This window comes from Anser cygnoides, chromosome 1 (assembly GCF_040182565.1).
Source record: "Anser cygnoides isolate HZ-2024a breed goose chromosome 1, Taihu_goose_T2T_genome, whole genome shotgun sequence".
Classification (NCBI taxonomy): domain Eukaryota; kingdom Metazoa; phylum Chordata; class Aves; order Anseriformes; family Anatidae; genus Anser; species Anser cygnoides.
This window is the reverse complement of record NC_089873.1, coordinates 21,023,918-21,051,169: the sequence shown is the minus strand read 5'-3', so window position 1 is coordinate 21,051,169 and position 27,252 is coordinate 21,023,918.

Here is a 27,252-nt window from a genome sequence, read left to right as displayed (position 1 = left end):
GAACCTGGTTCTTGGGCAGAAACCAGGACAGAGTAAGTCAATCTGCAGTTCTCAGAGTCTGCAGCCTCAGGGCAGCCCTTCTGGAGTTCAGGCTTAGATTAGATGAAAGTTAACAAAAACCAAGATGTTTCAGACAAAACATTTGAGGCTCATATGTCAGTGTTTTTCAGTGAAACTAGATCTTGTAATATAAAAGATCAACTCTATTGCTAAAAGCAGTTCTCTCTTCCTTTGCTTCCCTTCTGCTTTTGCTCTCCTTGAATTCCCTATGCTCCTTTATTTAATGCTCTTTTCCAGCCTTCCCTTCTTCCTGTGTTGTTGTTATTTTTTATTTTTAATCTGCCTAAAACATTCTTTATATCTCCCCAATCTCCAATCCAAACTAGTTCTGTGTCATTTTGCACAGAATCCTTGTATCTCCTCAGTGAGACAGCAGTCTTGTAGTTGTCAAGCAATCTCTTGTTTTTGTTACACAGAAGAAAAACATTGGTCAATGACATGAATTCATTCAATTTTATTCTTGGTTCTGCAGCTAAAATAGTAGCATTTTCCATTCAAAATGTCCCCCTTATTTATTTTGCAATAAAAATTCTGGTTCATAAGAACATTTCTAAAAAATGGTCTCAAGAGAAAATAGCTTTAAGTTAATTTTACAGACCATATATGCAAAAGATTTTATAGAGAATGATCATAGTTTTTAGATCAGTTCCTTAATAGTAAGATGTTTAATGGCATAAAGTAAACAAAGAAGGAATAGGAGGAATAATAATTTCAGGATGATGCAGCTACTCTAAAGTGTTGAACTACTGTTGGCCTCTCCCCAAGAAATCATAGAATCATAGAATGTCTCAGGTTGGAAGGGACCTCATAGATCATCTAGTTCCAACCTCCCTGCAATAGGCAGAGATGTCACCCACTAGATCAGCTTGCTCAGGGCCTCATGTAGTCCGATCTTGAACATTGCCAAGGATGGAGCATCCACAGCCTCTCTGGGCAACCTGTTCCACCCTCTGAGTGAAGAATTACCTTCTAATATAAATCTCCCTTCTTTTAGTTTGAAGTAGATCTATAGATATCTGTATAGATATCTATATCTATATCTGTATAGATATCTGTAGATCTATATTATAAACTAAAATAAAGCAAAGATAATGACCAAATATAGTTGAAAAATAAAAATCACAATAGAATTATAGTAGAATCATGGATATCACATGGGTCATGGATACCCTTAATATTTTCACAAAATTTCCTACTCACTTAAATTGAGATCAAACTGACATGTTCCTCTCCTTTTCACAAACCATTTCAAGTCTATCACTGAATAATTAAAGTAGCAAATACAAATATTTCTGTAGTAAGTACACGAATATTCATATTGTGGAACTATTATTCCTAGGTAGATTACTGGAAAGTTGTACCTGGCATAATGTTATTTTTATGAAGGGATGCCAGTTTACCTCATGCAAATATTTGTTGTCTCTGTTCAGAGGGAATTAATTTTGCTACTTTTTCCTTTCATTAGTAAAATAGCTTCTTAGAGGTTAATTCATTGAATCATAGAATGGCTCGGGTTGGAAGGGACCTCATAGATCATCTAGTTCCAAACCCCCTACCATGGGCAGGGACACCACCCACTAGGTCAGCTTGCTCAGGGCCTCATCTAACCTAGTCTTGAACACCTCTGAGTGAAGAATTTCCTTCTAACCTCTAATCTAAATCTCCCTTCTTTCAATTTAAAACCATCCCCCCTTGTCCTGTCAATATCTGATTGAGCAAAGAGTTGCTCTCCATCTTTTTTGTAAGTCCCTGTTAAGTACTGAAAGGTTACAATGAGGTCATTCCAGAGCCTTCTCTTCTGTAGGCTGAACAGTCCCAGCTCTCTCAGCTTTTCTTCATAGGAGAAGTGCTCCAGCCCTCTGATCACCTTTGTAGCCCTTCTCTGGACCTATTCTAACAGCACCACATCCTTCTGGTGCTAGGGGCTCCAGACCTGGATGCAGTACTCCAAGTGGGGCCTCACAAGGGCAGAGTAGAGGGAAACAATCACATCCCTCAACCTGCTGGCCATTCCTCTTTTGATGCAGCCCAGGATGCAGTAGGCCTTCTGGGTTGCAAGCATGTGCTGCTGGCTCATGTTTAGCTTTTCAGCTATCAGAACCCCCAAGTCCTTCTCAGCAGGGCTGCTCTCAATGAGTTCTTCTCCCAGTCTGTACTCATGTCTGGGATTACCCTGACTCAGGTACAGCACCTTGCACTTTAGCTTGTTGAACCTCATTAGGATGACATCGGCCCACTTCTCCAGCCTGTTCAGGTCCCTTTGGATGGCTTCCCTTTTTTCTGTTGTATCAACCGCACCACACAGCTTGGTGCAAACTTGCTGAGGGTACACTTGATCTCACTGTCTATGTCATTGATAAATATATTAGTTTAGGACATTGCTTTTGTTACAGCTATGGTTAGCTGAGGTGAGTCACACTTGTGGGTATGTGAGGTACATTCCTCCTAGATACCACATTTTTTATCATCCTGAGAAAAGGAGGATCTGGGTTATGCAGGCAGCTGTAGTTGCAATGTATTGAAACAGCAATATAAAGCTGCAAGTTTTCTAATTGACAATATACCTGGCCACGATAAACACCATAACAGAAGAAACTAGATGACTAGTGCCCTTACACAGTAGAATTACAAAACTAAGAAGACTCATTCGTAGCATGTTGTGATTTCTTTCCTGCATTGAGGAGTTTGTGGTGATACCATATATCTATCCTTTCCAATAGATCAGGATACCTAATTTATATTGAGGTTAAAGCAGGAGGAGAGGGGAAGGGTTAGAACAAGGTTTCAGTAAAATGAACCTGGAGGTTAGATTTTCAAAATACTCCTTCATAGCCTTCAGAATTATGAAATAACTAAGCTTAACATTTACCTATCAGTAAAACAGAACAGAAACGGCACATCATAAGGTAGGTCCCTTAAGAACACAAAGTCAAGAATTAATAATCATTTGAGTCCTTTACAATTTGTAGTACACAAATGGGAAGTACTATATATAGAAAATGGAGCATTACCTCATTAGCTTATTCAGTTGTTTAACTGAATGCAGATTTCAGTTTAATTTCATGTTCTAGTGAATAAATGTCCACATAGAAGACAATCAGTGAAAATAGTTGGGAAACTAGGATTGTTGTCATCCAAGTCTGTAGAAATGTCTGGAGAGAGGTTTCCCTGTCTAGCTAAGATTTTGACATCTTACACAGAAGCATCAGGAACTAGACATTCAAAAAGTTTCAAGCCCTTTTATGAAGATGACAGTGAACTTTTGGGTGTAGGTTTATAAGAACTAGTTTCTGTTCGTAAAAGGATAAACTTGAATAAAAGTGAGAATTTTGAGCTGATAAAAAGGAACTTTCAGCAATAGCAGCTGTAGCAGTATGTAGCTGCATTTCATAGTAAAATATATGTTTGTGGTAGCATTGAATTGTTTACATCACATAGCAGTACTGTAAAGGCAGCATGCAATAATTCAAGACAAATAAAATAATATGCTTGGGGCTGCCCCCACTCCACATTTGCACAACCTTTCTACTATCAGTTGAAGAATAATGATTGCTTTTTAAAAAATGGTAAGAAACCAAACGCTGGCAAATTTCTAGGACCTATAATACAAGTAAAAATAAATGTTCATTATATGCAAGAGTTTAATATTTCACTTAAAATATTGTATTAAAAATAAATAGCAATGCAAAATGAAAGATGAATTCCTTTCTTCATGGCATGGTAGAAAATTTATACTCTTTTCTTGTATTACTCATCTATTTTATTTCATATACTCAACAAACTACTTTAATACCAACTCTGTTATGATAGAAAAAAAATCCGTACTAAAAACCGAAACAAACCCAGACAAATTTAGTCTCATCTAAGAATTACTTTACTTGGTACCGGTACTGGGACTGTGCAATAGCTAGGTTCTGCTCAAGAAAACAATAGCTTAGCATATAAGGACAGGATGTAGTTAGTGGTATCTCCTCGTGGAAGAAATTTGACAGAACTCTTGCCACAGTGAATGGAAACAGTAGATCTTTAATGAGTTAGTTGCAGTAAAGATTTGCTTCATTAATCACTTCCTATCTGTTTTTATTTTGCTACCTTGCTGGAAGAGATACCACTAAACATGCTGTAAGGTGTGACAGAATTACAGTCACCTGAACACTTGTTCTTGTTCACTTGTTCACGAATGAACAAGTGTTCTTGTTCACGAATCACTTTATAAGAATCTTTGCTGGCGTTTTTAAGACTTTTCCAGCATTTCTAGTGTTGTCTTTTCTTTCATGCTCTAGAAGGCTTGACAAAACTTGATTATGGCACCTGTAGTTAGATGTTTTGGGACACCAGACAAGATGAAAAGGCTGCAGAAATCTAAACTAAAGTTTACATAATCAGGGTTTTTTCCAAACACAGCAACTCTAAAGAGAGATTTTCTGCAAGTTCTCAAACTTCTCAGAAGGTTTGAAGACATCTCCAATCTCATATGTACTTCATCCCTTTCAGAACTTTACTTTCAGGAACAATTTCCCTAGTTGAGATATTTACAAATGTACCTTTAGAAGAACAATATGCATTATTTGGAAACCAATATGATTTGTTGTTTAATGGGTTTGAGTATACAGCAGCTTTTAAAAAAATATGGGCTAGCTCAGCTGGTGCCAAAGTAAATAGTTATACCAATTTGCATTGACTGACTATATTTTGATTGTTTTCTCATCATTTATTGTCCACGTTATTGATTGTTGATATAAATGTGATTGTTTTTGAGTTGTTTTGACATCTCTCAATACACTGTTTGACATAACATGCTGGCACAGCTTAGCTGGGCAGCATCCCAACAACATGTCATTCTCAGAAAATGACAGAGAAAATGTTAATACTGAAAGATGGGATTTATTTATTTAATTATTTTAAATAGACTCATAGTAATATCTCTGGAAAGTAGTAAGTAATTGACAAACAGAAAAATCATGCATAACAAAAAAAAGGTTTTCTGAACTTCACAAAATAAAAGAAAACTCTTAGCATCTAAAGAGACAGAACTTGTTTGGAAAGAGAGAGATCTTTATTAAGACACACTAATGCATCCACAGTATTAGAGAAGTAAGTTGCAATGTGTACAAGAGAAATGATGAAGACACTGCATATTATGTTAGCATTAACAAAAGCTTTTCTACTGCCCCTGTTTTCTTCTATAGTTACATTCAAGATAGGTGTCATTTGACAGATATTTTAGACTAGAATTTGCTAAAAATATGTCTGAAGACACAAAGAGATGCCTGACAGCTTTTGGTATGTATAGAAACAACTGAGATTGTAATTCCTGATGTATTTGTGTTGTGTAAGCAGCTACAATTTGTATATTTATATATATCGATGAGATCACAGCAGCCCTTAAAACTAAAAATGCCCCCAAAATGCATGAAATGCCTTCTTGATGTGAAAATTCACAGGGTGTCTATGAAATCTATCATAACCTGGAGAACTGCTTTCCATTGTTTTACATTTTCAGTAAAATAAAACACTCTTCTGATATGCTCACCTCTTTAATTCGTTACATAATACTAGTAGATCCTTCATTTAACTCTGAAGTCTAAATGACTGTAAAGGACTAATGATGATATTGAATCCAGTTCATGGAGCTACATGGAATTACAATGAAAAAATCATTATAAAGATAGCTTTTCTATTTTTTTTTCTTGTTTGTTTGTCTTATAAGAGCTTACAGTAAGAAAAAAAAAAAAAGACTTCTCAAAAGCAGTGAATAACAAAGTCTATTTTGTGTGGTTGTTGCGACTGATGTAGGAGTTATTAAACTTGTTATTAAACAAGAAAAAAAAGAGGACGTCTGCCTACTTCAACATGTAAAATTCCTGTTCTGTTCATCACTCTATTGGATGGAGTATTCTTGATAAAAATGTCATATGATAGGACTTGCTCTGCTTCTTAATCAGGATGTAAACTTGTTCAAGTATTTACAGTGGAAAAAAATTGAAATTTTGATCTCTTTTGTTCCAAGAGATAGTGAAATAGTGTCCAGACTGACTACATTTCAACAAATTAAGTTAACTGCATTGAGTACCCTGTTTGAAATTTTACACCAAATACAGTTTTGGAATGTTCTTCAGCTACAATACAAGTGTTAATATATCTATTATGGGCAACTATATGATTATATTTTCATATAAACTACTATATATCAAAACACACACTGCTCTATTTTTGTAAGTAAAAAATAGCTAAGCAGCTTTTTAGAATTTCTTTTGGTTTTAATTTTAGCTAAAATATGTTTGCATAAAAAATAAAACTGTTCATGCTAATAGTCATCTGTACCAAAATGATTCCTCAGCTAGCAAGACAAGTGTTAATTGATCCACAGCAGTATTGTTCTATCTTGGGGAATATATTGCTTTCTCCGTAAAATCAAATCACACATTTAATCTTATCAAAAGAAAATATGATGCAGTCAAAATTATGGGTTAGTTTAGAGGGTGGGATATCTACTTGTATTCCATCATCTTTATTACAACAGCAGCAAGAAATGTTTATGAACACATCACATACAGTGATAGGAATCTCAACGCTGAAATAACTGCTATTAATTACAACTGAAATATTATACTGTTGCACACCCTACCTTTGCGTGCTTCTGTTTTCCCTTTTCTCTTTATTATTCCCACATTCACTGATCTCTTTTATCTCTCAATGTAGGAATGACATTCAAAAGAATGGTTATACTAGAACAGATCAAATAGCTATCTAGTCTGTACCTTGGCTTATTCATTATCCAGTAGCAAACACTATAGTTATTTCTGCCTCCGAGAATCCCTTGTAATCCAAAGGTAAGTGGTTAACAATATACTACACCACTTGAACATCCTCAGATCTATGAGGCTGAATGGGATCCATCCAAGCGTAATGAGGGATCTGGCAGAAGTGCTTGCTAAGCCACTTTCAATAATTCCCCAGCGCTCCTGGTTAACTGAAGAGGCCCCAGTTGACAGGAGGCTGGTGAATGTGATGATCATCTACATTAAGGGCAGGAAGGAAGAAGATCCAGAGAATTACAGACCTGTCAGTCTGACCTCGTTGTCAGAGAAGGTCACGGAGCAGATCATCTTGAATGTCGTTTCATGGCACGTAAAGGGCAACCGGCTGATCAGAGCCAGTCAGCATGGGTTTATGAAAGACACTTCCTCCTGCCTGATCTGATCGCCTTCTATGACAAAGTGACCTGCCTGGTGGAAGACAGAAAAGCTGTGCATGCTGCTTACTTGGACTTAGCAAGGCATTTGGTATTCTTTTCCACAGCCTGCTCCAGGAGAAACTGGCTGCTTATGGCTTGTGTGGATGTACTGCGTAAAATAGTGGCTAAATGGCAGGCTCAAAGGGTCATTGTGAATGGAGTTAAGTCTGTTTGACAGCCATTCACAACTGGAGTTCTCCAGGGCTCAGTACTGGGTCCGATTTTGTTTCATATATTTATCAGTGATGTAGCTGAGGGAGTTGAATGCACCCTCAGTAAGTTTGCAGTGACACCAGGTTGGGTGGGAGTTTTGATCAGCTTGAGTGTAGGAAGGCTCTGCAGAGAGATCTGATTAGGTTGGATTGATGGGCTGTGTCCAATCACATGACGTTCAACAAGGCTAAATGCTGTGTGGTGCACTTGGTTCATAACAACCCCATGCAGTGATATAAGCTCAGGTAAGAGTGGATGGAAAGCTGCCCAGCAGAAAAGGACATGGGAGTGCTCCTCAAGAGCCAGCTGAAAGTGAGCTAGCAGTGTGCCCAGGTGACCAAGAAGGCCAACAGCATCCTAGCCTGAATCAGAAATAGTTCAGCCATCAGGACTAGGGAAATGATTGTCCCTCTGTACTTGGTTCTGGTGAGACTGCACCTCAAATATTGTGTTCAGTTTGAGCCCCTCACTACAAGAAAGATATTCAGTTGGTCGAGTGTGTGCACAGAAGAGCAATGAAGCTGGTAAAGAGTCAGAAAACAAGACCTATAAGGAGCAGATGAGTGGACTGGGGCTGTTTTTTACAGAGCACACTCTCATCAAGTTTGCTGATGACACAAAGCTTGGAGGAGTGGTTGATACCAGAGGGCTGTGCTGCCATTCAGAGGGACTTCAACAGGCTGGAGGGATGGGCCGAGAGGAACCTCCTGAAGTTCAACAAAGGCAAGTGCAGTGTCCTACACCCGTGAGGAATAACTCCAAGCACCAGTACAGGCTGGGGTCTAACCTGCTGGAGAGCAGCACTGCAAAGAGGGACCTGGGAGTCCTGGTGGACAGCAGGCTGACCATGAGTCAGCAATGTGCCCTTTGTGGCCAAGGCGGCCAACAGTATCCTGGGGTGCATTCAGAAGAGTGTTGCCAGCAGGTCAAGGGAGGTGATCCTCCTCCTCTACTCAGCCCTGGTGAGGCCACACCTGGAGTATTGTGTCCAATTCTGGACTCCCCAGTACAAGGGGGATGTAGAACTACTGGAGCGAGTTCAGAGGAGGGCTACTAAGATGATTAGGGGACTGGAGCTCCTGTTGTACGAGGTCAGGCTGAGAGAACTGGGCCTGTTTCGCCTGGAAAAGAGAAGACTGAGGGGAGACCTTAGCAATGTGTACAAATATGTGAGGGGAGGGTGTCGAGAGGACGGAGCCAGTCTCTTTTCAGTTGTGCCCAGTGACAGGATGAGAGGCAGTGGGCACAAACTGAAGCGCAGGAAGCTCTGGCTGAATACGAGAGGACATTTCTTTACAATGAGGGTGACAGAGCACTGAAACAGGTTGCCCAGAGAGGTTGTGGTGTCTCCTTCTCAGGAGATATTCAAAACCTGCCTGGATGCCATCCTGTGCAGTGTGCTCTACGTGATCCTGCTTGGCAGGGTGGTTTGACTAGATGATCTTCAGAGGTCCCTTCCAACCTTGGCCATTCTGTGATTCTGTGATTCTGTTTAGTCTGGAGAAGAGAAAGCTGAGGAAAGACATCATCACTCTCAACAACTACCTGAAAAGAGGTTGCAGTGAGGAGGGTGTCAGTCTCTTTTCTCAGGTGACAAGTGATAAGACATGAGGTAATGTCCTCCAGTTGTGCAAAGGGAGATTTAGGTTGGATATTGGGAAGAATTTATTCATGGAAAGAATGACAAGGCATTGGATAGGCTGCCTATCCAATAGGTGATGGAATCAGCATCCCTGAAGGTATTTAAGACGTGTGGATGAGGCACTTAAAGACATGGTTTAACAATGGCCTTCTAGAGGCCAGATGATGGTTGGACTTGATGATCTTAAAGGTCTTTCCTAACCTAAACGATTCTTTGATTATAAGCTATGGCTCACATACATTTTGAGCCAGAAGTGGTTTGTGTGTAGGAGCCCCAGCAGAATTTCTGTTTGATGAATTTGTCTTCTGGATCCATGTAAACTTTTGCCATCCAGAACATCCCAAAGGAAGGAGTTCCACAAATCAATTCAATGTCAGGCAATATAATAATAATAATAATAATACAAAAAAATCCTTTGTTCATTTTGCCCATTTCAATTGTCAGTTGTATTTGATGTCTTCTGTTGATCCTCATGATCCTCATGATAGAAGGCATGCCACTTACTTTGAGAGCTCTAAACTATTTCTTATCTCACCATAGCAAAATAAAATGAGACTTCAGTGAAAGAAATGTGAACACAGGACAAAAAGAACCTTACACTACATGAGATGGGAAAGAGCAACCAGGTGTTTTCCCTCACTCGAGTTACTGACAAAGCTGGTGTTTAAGACCCAATATAGTTGATAATTTATTAATTTATCTTGATCTTTTTTTTTTTTTTTTTCCCTAAGGAATTTTCCCATTTTACACTGCACTTTTGATAGAACAGTATCATTTCCTATCAAGACATATTTGGAAAGAAAAATCACATCGTATTCATGAAAATGAAACCCCAAAGCTGTCTTAATTTAGGAACAAGTATCTCACATCTGAAAACTTGTAGCAAAACCAAGTTGTTTTTCATTCATTATTGCTGGCTGATCTCCGTTATTCTATATTCCAAACTTTTTGGTCAGTCAGAATACAGAAAGAACATGTGATTCAGTTTCTCAACTAAGTAATATGAATAATAAATCACTAAATATAAATAATAAAACATTTAGTAAACAAAAACTGTCACAGCAAAACTATGCAAAGATCATGACAGAATGTTAAAGAATCTGACTCAAAGCAGTCATATTATTTTGTGTCAATAAAATAAAATAATTAATTGCAGTCTTATTTTTGTTTGTTTTTAATCACCTGTTACGTTTGTTTCCCATTTTTGGCCTATGGCTTTCTTTTAATTCCTCTTTATTTAAAATGTGGTTGACACATTCTCTCTTTTAATAAATCAAATGGCTTTTTGTTTGTTTGTTTGTTTATGTGTATTTCCCAGGGGGAGTGTATTATTGTGCAAACTGCTGAACCACCTATTTTTTTTTTCTTTTAGATATACAGATATTTTAGAAAATAGAGGATTTTAACCTAACCTTAGAGCCCTGTTTTTTATAAATATAGCAGTGTAGTTTACCAGAGGCTGAACATAGAAAATCACCTGTCATAACTTCATTGCCACCAGACCCCAGAGAATTAATGCCTAAAAGTCAACAACAGAGTCTTCTAATTAAAAGCATAAAGCACCATCATGACAGTCTATGGAGGAACCTCTGTAAAGAACTCTCACACTCTGCGGTGTGATCCTGATATGGCTAATTGCATTGTGACTTGCCTTTATATGCTTATGTAAATAGCACTGGCTTCTAAAGCAGAGCTTTCAGGCTGCCTTTGTCAGTAGGAGAGTCATTTTCCCAAGGGTTTTTTCTTTGTGAAACACCAGCTGGTGGGAGTTTGGCATTGTTAACCTTTATTGTAAGTGGCAAAAAGGGGGAAAAAAAATCTGCCTGATTTTATCTTTTAATTTTAATAGAGCCATGTTCCTTTTGCCCCTTTCGCCCAAACTGAAGCTTTAGGGGTCTACTGCAGAATCCATTTATCTTTTATTAGTATACATAAAAATAAGATTCTTTCTGCTCTGAGTCTTTCTGCAGTACGTAGTACCTCTTTGCTGGCACTTTGCAAATTGCTTCAGTTGAAAAATTTACATTCAGACCTTGTTATTTACACTTTTACCTCTTCTCAAACTCCAGGGCTTAATCCAAGCACTTTGTTTTCTGTTTTATTGTTGGTAGTTACAAAGTAATGATAAAACAGATAAAGAGAAAACATTTGAATAATTTCAGGAACTTCCTCCACTTCAGAAGCAAACAAGAAAATATGACGTGAAATGTACATTTAAGAAATGCTAATATTACTGTTAATAAGCTAGACAAGAAAATGTAATTACCTATAATAATGCCCTTAGTATTGTGAAATTAAAAAAAAAAGAAAAAAAAAAAACCTCAGCTTGAGTGTTTGCAACGATACAGATATTTCTTTTCTTCGAGCTCTCACTTCTTATATGCAAGTTCTATATCTGCCATACTTTGCTCTTCATACACTTCAAACCCAAAGTGATAAAACCATACTATACAGATGTCAATGTGGATTTCCTCCTTACAAGACTTTTAGTCACGTTAAAGCAAGAACTGAGTCTTTGCTATTTAAATGTTATTAAAAAAGAGAAATAGCTGAAATGCACAATGTTATGTTTTTTAAAAGTTCAGTGATTTAAGACTATTTTATTAAAGCTAATGAAAATAAAAATGAAAGCACAAAGATTACATGGTAAGGTTCTCCTGCTCATGCATTGGAAAAATGACAAGAAGAACAAAAGAACAATTTGAAGAAACACCAAATGCAAAAAGAAAACAAGTTAAGGAAAAAATTTGTTAATCTTTTTACGATTTTTTTTCTTTCTGTCCAGAGGTCTTCTGCATATTGTTGTGCACAGGGATCTTCATGATTACATTATGTAGAACTGTTTATTGTAGCACAAAATAATCTGTCTTTTCACTTTTCACTTTTCCCTTGTGTGTAAAACTATTTTAGAATTAATTTAGAATTAAGTCAGGACCTTAAGTCAGGACTTCTGAAGAGTGAACTTCAAGCTATTTAAAGACCTAGCAGATGAGATCCCCTGTAACACTGTGCTTAGGGACAAAGGAGCTGAACAGAGGTGGCGACACTTTAAGGATGTTTTCCTTAGAGCACAAGATCTCTCCATCCCCCTGCGTAAAAAAAGTGGGCAAGGAGGACAGAGAAATGGGATGGTTGAGCAAGGACCTGCTGGTCAAACTGAGGTACAAGGAGGAAATGCACAGACAATGGAAGCAGGGGCATGTGGCCTGGGAAGAGTACAGGAATGTAGTCCGAATGTGCAGGGATGGGATCAAGAAAGCCAAGGTACAGATGGAACTGAGCTTGGCAAGGGATGCAAAGAGTAAAAGGAAGGGCTTCTATAGGTACATTGCTCAGAAAAGAAAGGCCAAGGAAAGTTTACTCTCTTTGCAGTGACAGACATGGACAAGGCTGAGGTACTCAACAACTTCTTTGCCTCTGTCTTCACTTCACTTTATTTTAGACAGGTTTCCCAGGTCTTTCATTTCCCTGAACCCATAGATGGAGGCTGGCAGAAAAAAGTCCCACCCACTGTAAGTGAAGATCAGGTTTGAGACCATCTAGTGACACTAAACAAATACAAGCCTATGGGGCCTGATGCATCCCAGTGTCCTGAAGGAATTGTCTGATGTAGTTGCCAAGCCTCTGTCCATCATATTTCAAAAGTCCCGTCAGGTAGGCAAAGTTGCTGGTGACAAAAAAAAAGGAAACATCACTTCCATTTTTACAATGGTAGAAAGGAGGACCTGCAGAAATACAGACCATTGAGCTTCGCCTTTGTGCCTGGCAAGATCATGGAAAAGATCCTCCTGGAAGCAATGTCAAGGCATGTGCAAGACAAAGACGTGATCCAAGACAGCCAACATTGCTTCACCTGGGGCAAATTGTGTCTGACCAATCTGGTAGCTTTCTATGATGGAGTGGCTGCTTTAGTTGATAGAGGAAGACCGACCAATGTGGTCTACTGGACTTCTGCAAGGCCTTTGACATGGTCCCACATGACATCCTGATCTCCAAAATGGAGAGAGATGGATTTGATAGGCAGACCATTCAGTGGATAAGGAGTTGGCTTGAAGGTTGCACCCAGAGAGTAGTGGTCAATGGCTCTCTGTCCAGGTGGAGGCCAGTGACGACAGTTTTCCATCAGGGGTCTGCCCTGGGACTGGTACTCTTTAGTATCTTTATCAAGGACATAGACAGTGGGATTGAGTGCACCCTCAGCAAATTTGTCAAAGACACCAAGATGAGTGGTACGGTTAATACAATAGAAGGAAGGGATGTCATCCAAGAGGATCTGGAAAAGCTTGAGAAGTGGGTACATGTGAACAAAATGAGGTTCAAAAAGGCCAAGTGCAAGGAGCTGCACCTGCGTTGGGGTAATTCCAAATATGAATACAGACTGGGAGTAGAATAGAATTCATTGAGAGCAGCCCTGCTGAGAAGGACTTCGGGGTTCTGATAGATGAAAAGCTAAACATGAGCCAGCAGTGTGCACTTGCCGCCCAGAAGACCTACTGTGTCCTGGGCTGCATCAAAAGAGGAATGGCCAGCAGGTCGAGGGATGTGATTGTTTCCCTCTACTCTGCCCTTGTGAGGCCCCACTTGGAGTGCTGCATCCAGGTCTGGAGCCCCTAGCACCAGAAGGATGTGGTGCTGTTAGAATAGGTCGAGAGGAGGGCCACAAAGATGATCAAGGGGCTGGAGTGCCTCTCCTGTGAAAAAAGGCTGAGAGAGCTGGGACTGTTCAGCCTACAGAAGAGAAGGCTTTGGAATGACCTCATTGTAACCTTTCAGTACTTAACAGGGACTTACAAAAAAGATGGAGAGCAACTCTTTGCTCAATCAGATATTGACAGGACAAGGGGGGATGGTTTTAAATTGAAAGAAGGGAGATTTAGATTAGAGGTTAGAAGGAAATTCTTCACTCAGAGGTGTTCAAGACTAGGTTAGATGAGGCCCTGAGCAAGCTGACCTAGTGGGTGGTGTCCCTGCCCATGGTAGGGGGTTTGGAACTAGATGATCTATGAGGTCCCTTCCAACCCGAGCCATTCTATGATTCAATGAATTAACCTCTAAGAAGCTATTTTACTAATGAAAGGAAAAAGTAGCAAAATTAATTCCCTCTGAACAGAGACAACAAATATTTGCATGAGGTAAACTGGCATCCCTTCATAAAAATAACATTATGCCAGGTACAACTTTCCAGTAATCTACCTAGGAATAATAGTTCCACAATATGAATATTCGTGTACTTACTACAGAAATATTTGTATTTGCTACTTTAATTATTCAGTGATAGACTTGAAATGGTTTGTCAAAAGGAGAGGAACATGTCAGTTTGATCTCAATTTGAGTAGGAAATTTTGTGAAAATATTAAGGGTATCCATGACCCATGTGATATCCATGATTCTACTATAACTCTATTGTGATTTTTATTTTTCAACTATATATGGCCATTATCTTTGCTTTATTTTAGTTTATAATATAGATCTACAGACTTTGGGACTGAGATGTACTGATCACATTTTCATATGGCTAAACACAGATGTGTTCTACAATTGCCTTAAAGAAGGCTATACCAAGGTGGGGATCAGACTCTTCTCCCAAGCATCAAGTGATAAGATGAGAGGAAAGGCCTCAAGTTGTACCAGGAGAGGTTTAGATTGAATATTAGGAGAAATTTCTTTACTGAACAGGTTGCGTGGCATTGGAGTAGACTGCTTGGAAGTTGTTGATTCACCATCCCTAGAGTTTTCAAGAAGCATGCATATTTTCAACTTAGTAGCATGTTTTAATGGTGGACTTTACTGCCAGGTTAAAGGCTGGACTAGATGATATTAGATGTTTTTTCCAACCTTAGTGGTTCTATGATTTTATGACTCGGTGTGACATTGATGCTTAGCAGCTCAGCTGAACTTTTTCAACTATTCAAAATGTTCATGAATAAGTAATAAAACAAAATATATAAACCATATAATATAATATACCCCGCCTTATTTTTTTTTTTTAATTTTATTTAACCTATAAGTAACAAATTCTTGAGAAGGCTTTCTGTTTTTCAGGAACTTTACATGTAAAAAAACAACCAATGAATCAGAAGAAAATATTGTGATATGTTATTGTTTGGTTTCACAGAGAAATAATGCTAAATAGCCTCTCAAATTTAACTGCAAAAACCGTACTTAATTTTTATAAAGTGTTTCTCACAATTTATTTCTATTCTGTCTTTAGCAATCCAGCAGCTGATACCCAGACAAAGGCCTTGTTTAATTATGCTTTATACACTTGTTGGAAAAACAAAATATGATATATATATATATATATATATTTTTTTTTTTTTTCAAAGAGTGTATATTTATTTCTCCAGGCACTGGAGCATTCTTAGTGAAACTTAAAAGAGATTATGGAATTGGAGACCAAAACAATTTGGGTCATTCTAATTTGCTTTGTAGGTTTTGAATCTTCCAAATTAATGTTTTCCACCTTTTGACTAAACCTAGAATATTTACCTTATAAATAAATGCTGAAGATTTATTACAAGTCACCAGACTTCAATGCTTAAATAGTGCAGTAACCCTTTACTCAATATCCACTAATGAGGCCTTTAGACTCTGCAGAATTACTGATACTTATTTTAGTCAGAAAAGGAATAAGCAGACAATCTGTTCTAGTTTAAGCAAAGAAGAACATATAATAATATATTGTGATTATTTATTTATTTATTGCTGCTTTTACGCTGACTTCAAGACTTCAAGAGAATATCTGATATCTAAAAGGTAAACTGATTATAAAGGATGTCAGGAATGTTACCCCCAAGTTATTATTTCTTTATATAATTACACTTTATGTTTCCACAATGCTGTGGTCTTCACTGTACAAAAATGGCATTTTTGTAAGTCAGCAATTATGTAAAAAATGCATTTTGCATCTCATGAAAACATAGTTTAAATATAGCAAGTTCTGAAATAAGATCATCAGTTAACAATACTGCTTTGTTTCATCAGCAGTATGGAGGCAAAGAAGCATCGGGAACATGCAAGAATGGAGCACTTATTTACAGAAACAGGAAGAAGTTTGTTAAGTTTTCTGTCAGCTTAGATTCACTTTGTTTCACTTAATTGTTAACATATTCCAATATCAAAATCCAATTTAATAACTAAATATTGAAAGATATCTCACTGATCTTCAAAGCTTGTATTTAGTAAGAAGGCCAGCTGAACACAAACTATTGTAGCCCCATTAATGATATGCAATGTCAAGGAATTCAAACATCCAGTGGAGTATTTTCTTGAGCTTTTATTTCTGTGTTTAGTTTCTGTTGTGAGGAATTATGAAAGGTAGATGCAGGAAAATTTTATACAATTTATGGGAGAGAGAAATAATGAACAACCTTTCCATGGTACCAAGTGATAAAAGTGCGTTGGTCACTAAAATTATCCTTTAAGTGTTCTTTCCTAGTACAATTCAATAATCCTGCCATTGGATGTAAACCAAAGCCAAGGTGTTTATAGCAATAAGCTCATAGATCAAAGTACTTTGAACGCAAAGAATCATAGAATCATTAGGGTTGGAAAAGGCCTCCAAGATCATCTGGTCCAACCATCCTCCTACTACCAATGTCACCCACTAAACCATGTGCCTAAGCACCACGTCCAACCTTTCCTTAAACACCCCCAGGGACGGTGACTCCACCACTTCCCTGGGCAACCCATTCCAATGCCTGTCTACTCTTTCTGAGAAGAAATGTCTCCTAATTTCCAACCTAAACCTCCCACAGCACAAACTGAGGTCATTTCCTTGCGCCAGTGCCCTCACCCTCAACCCTGGCATTGCTCCCCCAGGCTCATCTCTATTGAGCCTGATTTCATTCCTGTGGTCCTTGAGGTCCCTTTCAACCCAAGCCATTCTATGATTCTATGATTCTAAATTATTATTCTGACAATTTTAATTAAACAGTCACATTTAATTGACTTAGAGGAAAAAATATTGAAAAATGTTTCAGACTGTCAATAACTTCAAAATGAATTGTTTCAAACCTATATTTAAATAAACCTGATCTTCTTTGTTCTTATTCACATTGCTTGTCTTTCTCCAGTTTCACCTCAGATTATTCTGACTTTTCCTTTTTGAGTATATTTGACTCTTTCCTTCTACTTTTGTACTTTGTAAAGTAGGAATCAAAAAAGGAAATAGTACAATTTTGCCCAGCTAAGCAAACTATGAAAATAGAAATAAATAAAAACAGCAACAACAAAAGAAAAAAAGATTTACTGTAGAAAATGCAGGAAAAAATCTCTTGGATTCTTTCTAACTATTTGATAATAGCTGTCAACTACTCAAAATAACTTAAATGTATATGTAGTGAAAGATAAATATATAGGGCCTATTTTTCAATGGTGGGTACCTAACACACATATTGAGGTATATTTAGTAAATAACCTAATTCTCAAAGATTTTTATGACCCAATCATATATTTACATTCCTAGCTTTAGCTGGAGAGACCTGGCTTTTGTCACTTACATTCAAAAGTCTGATACATAGATATCCATAGTCAGCCTATAAGAAGCTACAATAAAACAACATTTGCCAGTTTCCAGTCTACTGGGACCTCTCCAGATTCCCAAGACTGTTGAAATATAATTGAGAGAGGTCCTGCAATGAGATCAGCCAGCTCCCTAAGCACCCTGGGATGAATCCCATCCAGACCCATGGAGTCGTGTGCATCCAGGTGTAGCAGCAAATCCTGGACACGTTCAGGGTCAGTTGGGAGTTTATCATTCACACTCTCACGGTCCTCCAGCTCAGGGCACCTGGGGTCCCAAAGCCCATCTTCAGTGTTGAAGACAGAGGCAAAGAAGGCATTAACTGTCTTTGCTTTGCCTATGTCCTTGCCTGTGTGGTGACCTTTCCCATCAAGTAGCGGACCTATGTTATCTTTGTTACTCTTTTTCTCTTCACATATTTTAAAAAAATAAAGTTTTTATTGTCTCTCATAGACCTGGCCAGCTTCAACTCCAATTGGGTTTTGGCTGCATGAATGGATACAAATGCGAACTGCATACCTGTATTCCTCCCATGTTGCCTGATCCTGCTTCCAGCAGCCTTACACTTTCTTGTTCCCAGCTGCTTTCTCACAAACAAATCCCAGACTTAGATGCATCTGAGATTTTAGATTAACCCTTTTTCTACGTTAAAAAGACTCTTTTTTTACACTAACTACTTACAAAGCTACCATTTTGACCCAAGACTGTAATGTCTCATGCCCTAATGCAGCAGTATTTCTCTTCACAATAGTCTATGGAATATTAGGTCTATATGTACAAAAAGACATGTATTTTTCAAATTAAGTATAAAATCTAGCATTCAAACTTTCTGGGAGATTAAACAGCTAAATGCAGAGACTACAATCCTCAAAAATACCGCTCAGCTACTGAGAAGTAATTGGGAGGGTACTTGGCTTTCTTCAAGTCTGATCTCCCATGGTACAAAATTTTTTACCAGTAAGCTTTTACATGATGTTAAGTATTAAGACTGTTGTACTCATTTGTAGAAGTTGCTCTATGTCACTTGTTCAAAGCCATGCCAAAACTGTAGTAAAGACAAGAAGTTTAATTCATACTGCAATGTCCTAAATACTCTATCCATGAACAGTCTGCCATCTTGTCTTCCTACTAAGCTTTTTTCTTTTTTTTTTTTTTTTTCACAAACAAATAAGATGAAACAAGGATCCCAAGTTACTTCTTCACAGTTTATCAAAAATCAGGACCATGAAGGGAGATGGCTTTTACCTTTTCGGGCTTAGAAACTCAACTTGTTGTCATTTTCTTCCCTAATAAATACTTCACATAAAAAATAAGCAGAATGTGTTCTAAACAGGTGAGATATTCTAAGCATATAAATGCCTAAGGAATATGCTCTAGGCAGCAAAACTAAGTGCGCCAGCAGCTCTGAGAATCCTGTAACTTTGCTTTTGTTCAGAGCACGGTCATGCACCTGTATCTTCAGCCTATTAACTGAAGCCAAATTACCTAAGGTTTAGAAATACTCAATTCTTTTATTTTAATCAAATATCAGTTGACTTTTATTTTAACTATTACTATTACCTTAAAATATTAATATTTTCTCTTCCCTTATTGTCACATTAATTAGAGCTTTTTCAGTTAAAAAAAAAAAAAGTCAGAAAGTATAGTTCCGGGGGTGAAATAGCATCGTTTGGACCAGTGAGTATACCTGGGGAGCTGCACTGGTAATTTATAGCTGTCAAGGAAAAGAAAGTTCTTGAGTGATGTGAAATTTTAGCTGTTTTGTTAACCCATGATTTTAGGTTCAGGGACTATTGGCTAGAAGCCCAGACGCTTTGGACTGCTTCTGGCAGGCCCAGTCAAATGCTCTTCTGATTATTTTCTTTGTCTTATAGACAGTTTTGTTACAGAAAAGGAGTGGCATAATTTCTGAGAATTTTGCTCTTCAAAGTCTTTGATTTTCACTAATATTGGGGGTAGAGGATTTTAATCAGGCTGTGATCAAGTAAAAAAAAAAACAAAAAACCTTTGTGCTGAAGATGTTGGATTGTTGAAGTATCAGTAATAAAATTACTGGCAACTGAAATATCACAAAGACAAATATTTGTGCTGTTGATTTGTTTTCAAACTTATTATTTTTCTCTATGTCTTTTTATTCCCATCAGGAAAGAGGAGCTTCAGTAACTCCATAATGCAAAGAAAAATTGCAGTGCAGAGGCACTACAGCAGAGATGTTGGACAAATCCAGTAGCGTGTGCAATATTTAATTTAGCATTTGGCAAAAGTGTCAGCTGTATTAATATTAATGAAAGCCTTGCTTACTGAATTGCTTCTTAAGGGCTTGATCTTGCACACTGTAGCTATTTATGTGAAGAACTCCACGAAGCAGTTCCATTGATTCTCCTCAGTACCAGGTGAGAATCACAGGAATTTGATCCCATCATCATCTGTCACTTCCCAGGGAGTTACTCCTTTTTACATAGATCAAGGTGACAGTCTCTCACTTTTCTTCCATAATACGCTTCAAAGGAGTGAAAGTAATGATATAATACAGATAAATTATATTAGTTCTATAATTTACTTTAATATTATGAAGGACTCCCTCAAATTTACTTCAGCATACAGAGAGAGAGAGATGGAGATATGTATACACCAACTATACTGTTGCCAACACTGAAGCATAAACTTCTTGAAGTGAATCCTATGGACGTTGCACTAAGTTGAGAAATGTGCTATGATTAATGTGTCTTTTTCCAACACTGCATATATAGAGATTTTTTTTTCTTTAATCTATATTTCGATGTTTGTGATGAGTACACTTTTGTGTGTGTGTGCATTTAATGGTAGAAATCTGATTTGTACTTGGTTCTCTTGGGAATACGTTGGGTTGGGAACTTGCTTATAATTCCTTGGATCTTGCTTTTCCCATGTAATGTTTATGAAGTCTTTATGGAATGCATAGCTAAGCGCTTTCTACAACCTTGCTTTCATCTTTTTTTCATGAGCGAATGTATTTGCTTTCAGCAAAATATTCATTCACTACTATATTATATGTGCTGAAATTTCTTTCCACAGAATACAAACTCCCAAGGGCAGTTTTGCCTTGAGGATATCACAAGACCTTGCTGGGATTTTTGTAGGTGCAGAGTTTTTCAAAAGTACATTTCTTAAAATTAAGTGAGAGGACAGTCCCTCCTAACCTTTTATAACCAACAGTGTTTAAATACCAATATGCTTACTCTTAATCAAGACATAATAATTAGCTCTATACGGTAACAAAATTAATATGTTTATATTAAAAATATTAATCAATTTACATGCTTGAATGAAATATAAAAAATAGTATATGAAAGAAAGTAAATGAAAGAAAAAAAGAATCAAATTTAAACAATATAAAAACTGATAGAAAGGGATTTTTTTTCACCATATTGGATTCAAATTTGTTTATAGTTTAGTCAAGCCTCAAATTGTTAAATGATTTACCATGAGGAATGGGAAAACTATTACCTTAACAAGGAAAAAGACAAAAAAATTTCAACAGAGGTACGAGCAATTCACAGTCCATAGGCAGAGTGGCAAAACTACTTTCTAAATGGCTCAGTATTTGAGAATTCTTCAGGGAAGCGGGAGGGGAAATTTGAGTGTAAAGGAACATACTAAAGAACTAGGTATAAAAGGAAGTCTGCATCCTTCATCTTTAAAATGGCATGTACTGGCACTACACTCTCACAGCAATTAAGTTCATAATCTCATGGCTTTCAGCTTTGATGTTTAGATAATACTATATGATCAACATCTCTTGTATCTAATTGAAAATATAGCCAGATAAATTATTTTATTCTCATTCTGGTTTTGTGCCTTTCTGATCTTTGGAGGTGAACTGTTTCTATTCAGAATTAGAAAAAAAATATTTATTTATTTATTTATTATTTTTTACTTGGCAAACAATAACACATTCTACCCCTTTAGAAGCAGCAATCATCCTAATGCATCATCCTAATACAATTCTCCAGCATATACAGAGTATAAAAAGGTGCATCTACAATTCACTGCATACAATGCATTATGCAATAGTATTAGAGAGGGATGTGCAGACTAAATGCAGACTTACAGAATCATTAAGTAATTCAGCTTCTAAGTGACGTAAAGTTATTTTGTCCAACCCTTTGTTTGAAGCAAGTTCAACTCTATTGGGCTGCTTAGGGCCTTGACCAGGTGAGTTTTGGGTATCCACAAGGACAGAGATTTCACAGTATCTCTGGGCTCTTGTTCCTAACCTTGACCACCTTCACGATGAAATGATTATTGCTCACATCTTGTTGGAATTTCATGTGTTCTAACTTGTGTCTCTTGCCTCTTGTCCTATTACTGCTCACATCTGAGAAGAATCTGACTTCATCTTCTCTATCAGGTAAGAAGATTAAATAGTAGGATTTGGGAGACTAGACACCATTAGGAAACAAAAGACAACAATAAGGTCTCACTTTGGCCTTCTCAAAGCCAAATTAACCTGTTTCCTTTCGTATCTCCTTGGATCTCATATCTTCCAATACCTGCTGGATTTGCTACAATTGCATAGAATCATAGAACATCTGAGTTGGAAGGGACCCACAATGATCATCCAGTCCAACTCCTGGGTCCCCAAAGGACCACCAAAAAAACAAACAAACAAACAAACAAAAAAACAGATCATGCATCTAAGAGCACTGTCCAAATGTTTCTTGAACTCTGGCAGGCTCAGTGCTGTGACCACTTCCCTCAGGAGCCTGTTCCAGTGCCCAACCACTCTCTTGGTGAAAAACCTTTTCCTGATAGCCAGCCTGAACCTCCACTGTTGCAGCTTCAAGCCACTCGCTCAGATCCAATCACTGGTCACCAAAGAGAAGAGATTGGCACCTACCCCTCCACTCCCCCTCATGAGGAAGCTGTAGAAATCAATCTCCTCTTCTTCAGGCTGAACAATTCTGAACAGTGACTTCTGAACAGTGACTTCAGCTACTCCTCATACGTCTTCCCCTCTAGACCATTCACAGTATTTGTTGCCCTCCTTTGGACACTCTCTAACAGTTTTATGACTTTCTTATACTTTGGCACCCAAAAATGCACATGGTACTTGAGGTGAGGCCGCACCAGCGCAGAGTAGAGTGGGACAATCACTTCCCTTGACTGGCTAGCAATGCCGTTCTTGATGCAACCCAGGATACGGTGCACCCTCCTGGCCATCAAGGCATGCTGCTGGCTCACGTTCAACTTGCTGTCAGTCAAAACCACCAGATCCTTTTCTGCAGGGCTGCTCTCCAGCATCTTGCCCCGAGTCTGTACGTATAAACGGGGTTGCCCCTTCCCGGGTACAGAATCTGGCACTTGCTCTTGTTAAACTTCATACTGTTGGTGATTGCCCAGCTCTCTAATTTGTCCAGGTCTCTTTGTCAAGATCTTTCTTGTATCAGCAATACAGATGTGGTGGTTTTACTCAGGTGGGCAGCCAAGCCAAGAAAACAAATTAAAAACACTTTCACCTCATCCACCCTCTTCCAACTTCTGCCCCCAAGCAGCACAGAGGAATGGGGGATGTGGTCAGTCCCTAACACTTTGCCTGCACTACTCCTTCACAGTCACTCTCTTCCCCTGCTCCAGTGTGGGGTCCCTCCCACAGGATGCAGTCCTTCCCAAACTGATCCTTCGTGAGCTTCCAACAGGCATCAGCTCTTCAAGAACTGCTCCAAATATGGGTCCATACCACAGAATCCATCCATCAGGAGCACACTGCTCCAATCTGGGTCCCTCATGGGCTGCAGCTCCTGCCCGGGGCCTGCTCCTGTGGAGGCTCTCCATGGGCCGAAACCTCCTCCAGGCCCCTCCTGCTCCACCGGGGGCTCCTCCACGGGCTTCAGCATGGAGATCTGCTCCATGTGGGACCCATGGGCTGCAAGGGGACAGCCTGCTCCACCAGGGGCCTCTCCACAGGCTTCAGGGGAACTTCTGCTCCGGCACCTGGAGCACCTCCTGCCCTCCTTCTGCACTGATCTTGGTGTGTGCAGGGCTGGTTCTCACTCCTCATTCTCCCAGGTGCTGTTGCACAGCAGTTTTTTTTTAATTATTTATTATTATTATTATTTTTTTCTTAAATATGCTCTCCCAGAAGCACAAACAATATTGCCTATTGGCTCATCTCTGGCCAGCGGTTCAGTCATCCCTTTGGAGCTGGCTGAAATTGGCCCTTATCTAACATGGGGCAGCTTGTGGATTCTTGTCACAGAGGTCACCCCTGCAGCCCCGCCGCTACCCAAAACCTTGCCATGTAAACCCAAACAACAAAACAGGATACAGAGCTCCAGATGAGGTCTCATGATTGCTAAAAGGAAAGGGATAATCACATATGTTAATATTACCCAAGATGTGGATGTCCTTCTTCACTACAAAGGCACACTGTAGTCTCATGCTCAGCTTGTTTTCAAGCTTTTTCTACAGCTTACAGTTACTCCATCTCTGATTCAAGACTCTGCATTCCTGTTTGTCAAACTTTTGTAAATTCCTTGTTAGTCTGTTCCTCCAGGCTATTCAAGCGTCTCTGAGAGCAGCCCTGCCCTCCAGCTTGCTGACTGCTTCCACCAGATCCTTGTCACCTGCAGTCTCGTGAGTGTACTCTGCTCCATTCTTCAGCGCATTAATAGACACATTAAATAGTGTTGGCTCCAATTTAGACCCTTGAGGGACACTGTTAGTAACTGGTTACTGTTAGTAACCAGGTGCCAACTAGACTTTGTTACACTAACCACCACCTATTTAGGCGGATGGTCCAGCCATTTTATCATCCATTGATCCCGTCCATATCTCAGCAGTATGGCAACAAGGATACTACAGGGGATTATGATGAAGGCCTTGGTAAACAGGTAAACAACATCCTGCTACTCTACCCTCATCCACAGAGCCAGTCACATCTTCATAAAAGGCAATCTTGTGGCCAGGCGTGGTTTGACCTTGACATTTAGACAATGCTGGCTGTTCATAGTCACCTTCTTGTCCTTAGATTTGTAAATAGCATTGAAGAGTTTTTTTTCTGTATTCTTCACAGAGACTAAAGATAACCTGAGCAGCCTTTGGGCTGTCAGATCTTCCTTATGACCTTTTTGCAGGGGATGTGGCCTTTGAATTTTGACATTCATCACAAACGCCCCCAAATTGCCATGATCTTTCAAAGCTGATAGACAGGTTTCTGAAATTATATCAGACAGATTTCTCAGCACCCATAGATGCAACCCTGAATGGGAATATCATGTCCCATGGACTTGTCCAGCTTTTTTAAGTGTTCCATTTCCCTAATCTGTTCCAGTCCTACAGACTGTGCTGGTATGGTCTGGGGAGGCCACATTGAAAATCATATGACTGGAAACAGAAGTAAAGAAAGAAAATGTTGAGGCACTCAGTGCCTTTATCTAATGTTGCGAAGTCCCTCGTGCCATTCAGCAGTAGCCCTACTTTTTTTTTTTCATCTTTTCTTCTCCTGCCCAGACATTCACAGCAAATCTTCTTGTTGCTGCTCACCTTCTTCACTAGCTTCAACTCTAGATGATCTCCATCTTTCACAACATCACCCATGCATGCTCAAGCAATATTTCTGTGTTCCTTATTGGTAACCTTCTCCAGTTCCACCTTCTACATCCTTCTGTTCTATACTTAACTCAGTCAGAACATCTTTGTACATCCATGCTGGCTTTCTGCCATGCCTCCTTCATATCAGAATAGACCACTTGAGTTTGAGGTTTTCCTTGAAGATCAACTAGTTCTCTTGGGCTTCTTTGCTCTTCAAGGCAGTCTCCCATAAGATCCTACCAAGCAGATCCCTGAACAAGCCAAAATCTGCTTTCTTTAAGCCCATGACTCTGATGCTTGCTGTTGCCCTAATTATCTCATTCTAAAGTGGACAGTCTCATGGTTGCTTCAGCTAAGGCAGCACTCAACTTCCATATCAGCCGCTCCTCACAGGACTTCTGGTCCAGACCCTTCATCAGCTTCATAGCCCTTCTCTGGACATCTTCCAGGGCCTTGATGTCTTTCTTGAAGTGAGGGGACCAAAACTGAACACAGTACTCGAGGTGCAGTCTCACCACAGCAGAGTACAGGGGGATGACCACCTCCCTGGTCCTGCTGGCTACACTATTCCTGACACAAGACAGGATGCCATTGGCCTTCTTGGCCACCTGGGCACACTGCTGGCTCATGTTTGGGTGAGCATCAACCAACAGCCCCAGATCCTTTTCCTCTGCACAGCTTTGCAGCCACTCTGCCCCAAGCCTGTAGTGTTGCATGGAGTTTTTGTGGCCAAAATGCAGGACCTGGTACTTAGCCATATTGAACCTCAACCCACTGGCATCTGCCCATTGATCCAACATGTCCATGTCCCTCTGTGGGGCCTTCTAACCTCCAGCAGATCAACACTTCCCCTCAGATTGGTGTCATCTGGAAACTTACTGAGGGTGCACTCAATTCCCTCATCCAAATCATCAATAACAATATTAAAGGGGGTTGGGCCCCAACACCGACTCCTGGGGAACACCACTCATGACTGGTCAACAACTGGATTTAACTCTATTCACCACTACTCTCTGGGCCCAGCCGTCCAGCCAGTTTTTAACCCAGCAAAGAGTGTACCTGTCCAAGCCATGAGCTGCCAGCTTCTCTAGGAGAATACTATGGGAGACCATGTCAAAGACTTTGCTGAAGTCTAGGTAGACTACATCAACAGCCTTTCCCTCACCCATCAGGAGGGTCACCCGGTCACAGAAGGAGATGAAGTTGATCAGGCAGGACTTGCCTTTCATGAACCCCTGCTGATGGTGCCCGATCCCTTAGTTGCCCCACACATGCTGCATGATTGCATTCAAGATGACCTGTTCCATTACCTTTCCTGGCACCGTGGTCAGGCTGACAGGCCTGTAGTTCCCCGGGTCCTCCTTAAGACCCTTCTTATAGATTGGTGTCACATTAGCAAGTCTCCAGTCATTGGGGACCTCTCTAGTTGACCGTGACTGCTGGTAGATGATGGAAAGCGGCCCAGAAATCACATCCATCAGCTCCCTTGGCAGCCTTTTGGGTGGATCCCATCTGGCCCCACGAAGTTGTGACAGTCCAGGTGGGGCGGCAGGTCTCTAACTGTTTCTACCTGAATCATGGGGGGTTTCTTCTGCTCCTCGTCCCAAACTTCCAGGTCGGGAGACTGAGTACCCCAAGGATAAGTGATCTGGCTAGTAAAGACAGATGCAAAGAAGGCTTTAAGAACCTCATCCTTTTTCTTATTCTCAGCAGTCATGTTTCCTCCTGCGTCCCGAGAAGGTTGTATTTTCTCCTTGGCACTCCTCTAACTGTTGATATATTTGTGAAAATATTTTTGTTATCTTTTACCATAGTGGCCAGGTTGAGCTTGTACTGGGCCTTGGACTTCCTGATTTTCTCTCTGCCTATGCTGGCACCTTCCCTGTACTCTCCCCGAGTTGCCTGTCCCTTCTTCCACTGGACATAAACTCTCTTTTTCTCCCTGAGACTCAGCAAAAGTTCTCTTTTCAGTCACGGCCGTCTTCTTCCTCGCTGGTTCATCTT